We start from the raw sequence: 9134 nt of genomic DNA, 5'->3' as shown, positions 1-9134 counted from the left end.
ATATAGCCTGCATTTGCATTTGCATTCTGCATATATAAAAAAAAGAGAGAGGCACGCGATGCGCCGGCGTCACTAACGCGCTCGCGTCGTTTGCGAAATCAGCCAGCCCACGCGTCCGCGTCCCCACGCGACCACGTGCTCCTGCAAAACTGACGTAAAGGGTGTATGGCAGAGAGTTATGATGGAGTGGGGCTGGAATGATACTAGAAGCACAAGCCCTATCAGGCGAACACGTACCCCACGCATCCGCGTCGTTTTTCAAATATGGCCATTCACGCGATCGCGTCAACCACACGAACGCGTCACCCAAAAAAATTTGGCAATAAGAGTATGAAACAGAGAGTTGTGCGTACGCGAGGCTACACTCGCGCCAATAGCACAAATCAGGTCATGCGATCGCGTGACCCACGCGTTCGCGTCACCTGAACTTATCACACACCGCGTGAACGCGTGACCCACGCGTCCGCGTCACATGTGACGCACAGCTTATCCATATCAGCCAACTATCTTATCTTTTCTTTCCCAAATCAAAATATTTTCTTTCCCTTCTTATTTCTTTCTTCTCTCTTCTTCCTTCTTTATTCTTTCTCACTCTTTACTTTCTCTCTTTCTTATTTTTCACATCCACTATCAAGGTTCTTTTCTTTCTTTCTTTACTTTTTACTTTTCCTTTATTATTTTTATTAATATTTTTCATCTTTTTCTTTTTACTTTCATTATCTATATTTTCTTTTTCTTTCTTTTTCTTTACTTTTTATTCCTTTAATTGGTGTTAGAAATTTAATTGGGTAATTATTTTCTTTTATATTTTGCTTGTGGATTATGTTGGAATTGTTTGACAATTTATATTACTTCTTCAAGGGTTGCTTGCATGTTTAATTCAATACTTTCGATAACATATTTATCTTGCATGCTATGTGTTTGTGAAAAAGCCCGTATGGCATTGTGCATTATTTTTATATTACTCTATTCTACTACTCTAATGCTTGTTTTTTACAAAACCCCTTTTATATTTTATTGATTAAATATAATTGTCAATACAAATAGATTGTTAGTTTGAAAGAGTTGATAATCTAACTTGGACATTTAATGCTTGATCTATGCTACTCTTGCCTTTGCCTGCATGCTAATAAACATTTTGCATTAAATAGCCATCAAATGCACTTGCTATATTTCCATTGATGAACTTTTCACATGTAGTCATGACCATGTGTTAACGACATTCCTCTTTAGTGTGCATTGATTATCACCCATACCATTCTCTTCCTTGCTCTAACCCTTAAATTTTAAAGTTACTTACCTTTTCCCTTTTCAGGATGGCCACCAAAAAGGGTAAAGAGAAAGCCACCAGCAAGGAAAGGAGCTAAGAGAACATTAGTGGCAGAGCCATCTTCAACAGCAGTAAAGCTCTCAACTAAACGAATCAAGAGGATCATCAAGGTTGATGAAAAAGAGAAAGCCTTTTCAGCAAAAGACATTGTGCGATTCACTAACCGCTACTGTGAGCAGATGTTCCCCATCTTGGCTGAGAGAAACTATAACAATGAGAATTTACTCATCCTCCCGACTAACATTGTTGAATTAACCAGCAGAAGACATTTCTACTCCTTCTACATCACAAGCACCTTCAACAAACCAACTGCTCCATAAGATACTTGAGAGGCTAGACCGGCTTGACCGGAAAGGAAAGCAAAGGGAGCGCCGTAACAAGTGCAGATTTACATACCTCAAGGAGCTACTTGTTGGTAAACAAACACCTAAAGAAGACCCAGACACCCTGGACTCTACTTCATTTACCAGCACAGGGAGCCATGACGGTCCTGATTGTGGAGATGCTGCTATCAGCCCCCCTTTGTTCTTGACTAATGGCACTGAGGATAGTGCCAAGCTTTAAGTGTGAGGAGGTCGGTCAGTACCTGACTTTCGGAGGTAATTTCTCTTTCTTAGCACCAATAGAATAGGATATTTATTTAATTTTTCTTTTGTTAGGATATGATAAAATTGCATAGTAATAGGTTATTTGCATGCATGCTCTAATTGGTCGAGAATCAATAAGTTTCTTTTTTTAAGACCCTATTTTTGAAAAATATCACTGATTTAAATCAAAACTCTTGTATTAAACTTGTTTAGAAGTTGTATTTGGAACATAGTTAAAAGCTAGAACACACAACATGTGAGACTTGAGCCTAATAACATGGTTACAATATTTAACCATAAAATTTTATTCTTGTGTGTTTACTTCTCTATGATTGTAATCTATATTTTTTTCCATCCTATATGTCCAATGTTTAATGTGTTATATGCATTCATATGATTGAGGCCATTATTTTATTAACTCACTTATCCCAAATAGCCTACCCTTCCATTTACCTTTGTTAGCCACTTTGAGCCTTTTAATCCCAATTGTTCTATATTTTACCACATTACTAGCCTTAAGTAGAAAAATAAGTAATACCCCAAATTGAATCTTTGGTTAGCTTAAGATAGGAATTGTGTGTCAATCAAGTATGGGAAAACTGTGGGAACATTGGTTAATAAGGGGATGTGTCATGATAAAATATTGGAAATTTGGGTACTTACTCATGTGAAACTAAGAAAAATTATAAATCCATGTGCATTGGAAATGTTATTTTTATGCTGCAAAAAAAGAAAAAAGAAAAAAAATCCCAAAAATATTCAAGTAATTAGATAAATGAATAAGGGGACAAAATCATCCCAATGCTAAGTTAAGTTCAATAAAAAATTCAACGCACATGTGAAACAAGTTAAGAGAAAAGTTGATGCATGAGTATGTAAAACAAAAGTGGAAAATTTTTGGGTAGTTAAGGATGATTCAAGAAGAAAATAGAGTATGTATGTTAGGTGAAAGGTTAGGATAATCAATGATTCAATTTATGGCTCACTTAGCCATATATATATACCATCACCTTTACCTTGGCCCTATTACAACCTTGAAAAGACCTCATGATGTTTGCATTGGTACATTAAATACTTGTTGATTGGTTAGGTGAAGAACAAGGCTTAGAAAGCATGATTAGAGAAGAGTAGAGTGATTACCCTATACACTAGAGTGACTAGAGTGCACATACACCATCAGTGAGGGTTCAATGCTTAATTCTATGTTCCCTGCTTTCATAAGCTGTCTTCTTATAGGTTTACTTGCTTTTACTGTTTGAATTTTAATTAGTGATATTTGATTTATATTTGTCTTAAAGAACTTATTTATTTTTAACCAAGTAGACAAAATCATATAGTTGCATTCATATACATAGGTTGCATTGCATTGTATTGCATGAGTCTCACTTTTCCTTACTCATTTGTTTTATCTCCTTAAGCTAAGCATGAGGACATGCTAATGTTTAAGTGTGGGGAGGTTGATAAACCACTATTTTATGGTTTATCTTGTGTTTAATTGAGTGGTTTCATCAAGCCTTTACTTACTTATTCATACGATTTTCATGATTTTATAATCCCTTCCTAGTATTATTTTATGATTGAAAACTAGCTTCCTAAAGATCTTTAATTAGTGTATTTTAATTTTCCTTTATACCATTCGATACCGTGATCCGTGTGTTAAGTGTTTCAGGCTTTATAGGGCAGGAATGGCTTAGAGAATGGAGAGGAAGCTTGCAAAAATGGAAGAAACACAAGAAACTAAGGAGATGACCAGCGAACACCGACGCGCGCGCATGGCTCACGCGAGCGCGTGGAATAGAGAAAATTGCAGCGATGCGTGCGCGTGCCTGACGCGTACGTACGGATTAGAGTCTGCACAAATGATGCGAATGCATGGACGATGCGCTCGCGTGATAAGAAAAATCGCTGATTGACGTGAACGCGTGGACGACGCGTACACGTGACCTGCGCGATCTGCAAACTTAACAGAAAATGCTGGGGCGATTTTGGGCTGCGTTTTGACCCAGTTTTCGGCCCAGAAACACAAAATAAAGCCAGGGAACATGCAGAGACTCGACACAGATTAGATATCCAACTTTAGACGACACATATTCTCATTAGGATAGTTTTAGGTTTTAGATCTGAATCTAAAGTGAATTACTCGTCCTCTAGGTTCTATTCACATTCCCAGTTTATTACTTTTGCTTTTGGATATTGAAGAGTCATTACCTCTGTTGAAGACACTATTCTAGTTTATTTCCTTACTTAATCTTTTATTCTTAATTCTTGTTTAAAGCAGTAATTGAATTATTTTCATGAATTGTTAGTGCAAAGGATTACTTTTATTTTTAATCAATTTTGAATCCCTATTTTATTTAAATTCATCATGTCTTCTTCTATTATTTTTATGAGCATTATATTCATGTCAATAGAGTAGACTCCATACTTGACATGGGGGTTGATTAAAAGGAGACACTTGAGCTAGAAGGCTTAAGTGCTGTTTAAACTGGAAGTTGTTGGCTAGTTCTGTATTTACTAATGCTAGACCTTCCCAAGAGAGAGGACTAGGATTTGCGAATAAGAGTTAGCTCAATCACTTGACTTTCCTTTATTTAATAAGGGTTAACTAAGTGAAAATAACAACCTTTTTAATACTTCACTTAAGAGATCCCAATAAGGATAGAACTTCCAATTAATCATTCCCCCAGTCAAGGCTTTTTATCTAGAATATTAATAATCATTCTTAGTTTTTATTGATTTAATTTACAATTATTTAATTGCTCATTATTCAACTCTCAAAACTCTCAGAAAAATTCATAATTAATAAAATAGCATCCTTTCTCGCAACTCGTTGGGAGACGACCTGGGACTCATACTCCCAGTATTTTTCTATACTAAATTTTTGTGACACTCTTTTTAAATTGTTGAGGCAGATTTTTGCTGGTTAAGAGCTATACTCGCAACACTGTTCTATTATATTATAATTTCTTAATTGGCCTAACTTCTACCACGCACCAATGATATTAGTCATGGAGGAAGGTGCTGGAGTACTGTGTAAGATATGAGCCGAATGGCTGTGTGTGATGATAGTCATGGCTGATTATGAATTATGATTTTAAGCTAGTTGGCTGAGATGAGGGAGTTATAAAGATAATGAAACTGAAATTGATTGTGATGTGCCTCCAGGTAAGACGCAGTGGTGTTAACTACTTGCCCCGGGTAAGAGGTGAGAACTCTGGGTAAGATATAGTGGTGTTATCCACTTGCTCTAGGTATGAATTGAGAATGAATTGGTGAATGAATGAATGGTAATGATAATGAAAGTGTGTTTCTGTATGTGACTCTGGGTAAGATACAGTAGTGTTATCCACCTGCTCTGGGTGAAAGTCAATAAGTCGGGTAAGATGCGGTGGTGTTATCCACTTGCTCTGGAAAGATTAAAGGCTGCTGGTAAGATGCAAGGGCTGTGTTCTGTTGTTGCTTGCTCCAGGCCGAGAATGTAACATTGCCTGGGTAAGAGGCAGGGTGAAGTTATCTCCTGCTTCGGGTACGCAGGTAAGATACAAGGATTGTGGCTTCGTCCCACTTGCTCTATGTTTGGTGTTCTGTCCAATGGTTAACTACCAGGACATGTCGGGTTGGCTTGGCAAAAGATAGATGAGACTCATCAGCCACTAGGATAGGCATGCATCATATGCATTATATGTGGTTTGTTTGGAATGTCTAATTGATTGCATCATTACTTGCTAATTGCGTAATTGTCTTACTTGCTTCCTACTTGTGCATTTCTTTGCTTGATATAATTGTGCTTGCATATCGAATCACTGTTGGCAGTTGGGAAGTTTAAAAGACTTGAAGATCCTTAAGTTAGTTGCCTACTTTCACTTTCTCATGGTTTAGTTATATTTATACGCTTTGATTTTAACTAGAAGTTCTAGGATTGCCTTCAACTTTCCTGGGACATTACATGTTAGATATTTGGGCACTGTTACCATGCTGAGAACCTCCAGTTCTCACCCATGCGGATTTTGTGGTTTTCAGATGCAGGACGTGAGGCTCCTCGCTGAGGCATGCTGGAGACTTCTACTGTGGCGAAGATCCTTAGCTCCCGGGATTTTATTTTTATCTTATGTACTTATTTAGATACTTATATTCTCCACACTTTATATATATTTTGTATTTGACTCCACTTAGAGGTTATTTTGGAGAAACATGTTTTGTATTTTGTCTTTTGGGTTCTTTTGGAATTTTTCTACTACATATGTATGTTGATGAGTCTATATTTAATGGTATATTTTGACTTAATTTGGATGGATTCTAGCACATGAACTCACACTTAAGCACCATAATAGCATACTTTTGTGTTTGATCCCTAATTTGGACTTAAATGTGAAAACATGCATATTTGTACTTAAATCGAGTAATTTAATTCCACTTTTATGCCATTCGATGCCGTGATATGTTTTGTGAGTGATTTCAGGTCATTTTGGCAATATTGGCTAAGTAAAAGTGGAAGAAAGCATGTAGAAGGGAGAACACTTGAAGAAAATAAGGAAAAGCACACACAGTAAGGTGTGCGTGCGCACAAGCAAGCGTGTGTACGCACAAGACCGAATCAGCCAAGTGTGTGTGCGTAAAAGCCAGCATGTGTACGTACAAGAGGAAATTTCCATGTGTGCGTGCGCACGACCACCTGGGCACAGGTCAACATTCAGCCAAGTGTGTGTCCGCACAGATCCCTGCATGTGATTTTGTTAATGAAACACGTACAACGCGTTTTCTGAGGCCTTTTGGCCCATTTTGGAAGGCTTGAAGGCTGAATTGGAGTACTATATGAAGGGGAATTCAACACATTTCAAAGGAGAGCCCACCTAGATAGTTTTTCATAGTAATTAGGAGTAGGAGTAGGAGTAGTATAGCTTCGCTCTCTTAGGATTTCATTTTCATTTCCATTTCCATTGTAGTATTTTATAGCAAGCTTTTCTTTTGGATTTTGCTTCTTTAACTGTAAGTACTCTCAATTTCCTCTTTAATTACATTGTCTTTACTTTCATTTTCTTTTGGTTCAAGTTACGTGTTCATATTTGTAATTTTGTGTTTCTTGAAGTTTTGATCAATGAATTTTATGTTTCATGCTTCCTTTATATTTGATTGCTTGTTTATGATTGGTTTTGTTGATAGTTAGTTATAGTTTTCCATTTTCCTTTACAATTTCCCATGTTTTAATTTTATGCACACAAGATGTTTGTGAAAATGCCAACATTAGATTTTGAGTAGATTTTTCCACCTTGGCTTGTGGTTTGAGTTCCTAGGATACTAGAGTCATAATGTCCGACATTTAGTGATAATTCTTGGGTAGTTAGTTGACTCTTGTTTCCATTGACACTAGCTTTTTATTAACTAGTTTGGTAAGTTAGCTAGGACTTATGGATTAAGGTCAATTATGCTTGCTTGACTTACTCCTCAATGGTTGGGGTTGACTAGGTGATGCCAGGGCATTTTTGCCAGTTTCACTGACCTTTTCTTTACTGTTTTAGGGTAGTTTCATGCAATTTCTTAGTTAATAAGCAAGTTTTGGGTAGATAATCACTTACATCTTGATTCAAGCAAACATTGTGAATTTCATGTGATTTTATGAGAATTATGCATGAATTGAATGACAAATTGGATAATGCATGGATTAGAGCTTTGATGCACTTTATTTGCTTGGTTTCAGGACAAAGGAAGCAAGGAAGAGCCACATTAGCAGCCACGTTAATCTAATTAACGTGACTACTAACGTGGAATGGGAATAAACTTGCAACGTTAATGAGAAAAGTGATTGCCAATAACGCCTTCGAAACCATCATGGCCCACGTTAATTGCCACGTTAACTACATTAACGTGGTAGTTAACGTGGAGAGAAAGGGAGCTCCAGCGTTAGTGGTAAAAGTGAATACCACTAACGCTCCAAATTGACAATTGGCCACGTTAAGAGTCACGTTAACTCAGTTAACGTAAACTCTAACGTGAAAAAGGAAGACAACGCCAACGTTAGTGACACTCACCTTTGTCACTAACGTTGTACTAAGCCCAATTGGCCACGTTAAGAGTCACGTTAACTACATTAACGTGAACTCTAACGTGGGAGGAGCAAGGAATCGCCAACGTTAGTGACACTCACCTTTGTCACTAACGTTGGACCAAGCCACTAAGCCACGTTAGTTGCCACGTTAATTGCATTAACGTGGAAGCTAACGTGGAGGAAAGAAATGATGAGCCAACGTTAGTGACACTCACCTTTGTCACTAACGTTGGAGATGGCAATCACCACCACGTTAATACAATTAACGTGAGGTACTAACGTGAGAAGGGGCGTTTAGAGCGTTAGTAACAAAGGTAAGTGTCACTAACGCTCTCGTGGCTAAGGCATGCCCACGTTAAGAGCCACGTTAGTTATACTAACGTGGACTCTAACGTGAGAAAAGGGGGGCTAAGAGCAACGTTATTGGCAAAGGTGAACGCCAATAACGCTTGCGATGGACCAAGAGGCAACGTTAGTGGTCACGTTAGTGCCACTAACGTTGAAGTTAACGTGAACCATCTTGGGCTAGGGACGTTAGTGAAAAAGGTGATTGTCACTAACGTTCTCGAACCCACATTTTCACTTAACATTAACGCCACTAACATCCTAGCTAAAGTCCATGCCTACTTCACACTTTCTCTGCAAGTAAAGCTGAGCCCACTGAAGATTCCAAACTACTTCAACTCAAGATCCAAAGGCTCATATCCAAAGACTTGAAGAGCCAACTAGAAGATCAGAAGAGTAGTATATATAGGAGTAGTTTTTAACTAGAGAGGAGAGCTTTTGGCCATTGGGAGAACTACTCTTTGTATAATTTTACTTTCTCTGCACTTTTAGTTTGACTTTGAGAATGTATTCTCCATCTTTGCTTTTAATTCCCAGAGCTATGAACAACTAAACCCCTTTCATTGGGTTAGGGAGCTCTATTGTAATTTGATGGATCAATAATAGTTTTCATTATTCTTCTTCTTTCTTTTCTCTTGATTTTACTAGAAAGCTTTCAATCTTCATCCAATTGGGTAGTTGTCTTAGAAAAGAAGCTATTCATACTTGGATCTTTTCGAAACCTTGAAAGAGGAATGAAGAGATCATGCTAGAAATGCTTTCTCATGTTGGACCAAATTGGGGTTTGGATGGATATGGTGACATATAATCCTACCAACACTTTGATTTG

Source organism: Arachis ipaensis, chromosome B2 (genome assembly GCF_059453495.1).
Source record: "Arachis ipaensis isolate K30076 ecotype BB chromosome B2, ASM5945349v1, whole genome shotgun sequence".
Taxonomy (NCBI): domain Eukaryota; kingdom Viridiplantae; phylum Streptophyta; class Magnoliopsida; order Fabales; family Fabaceae; genus Arachis; species Arachis ipaensis.
Note: the sequence above shows the minus strand (reverse complement) of the source record.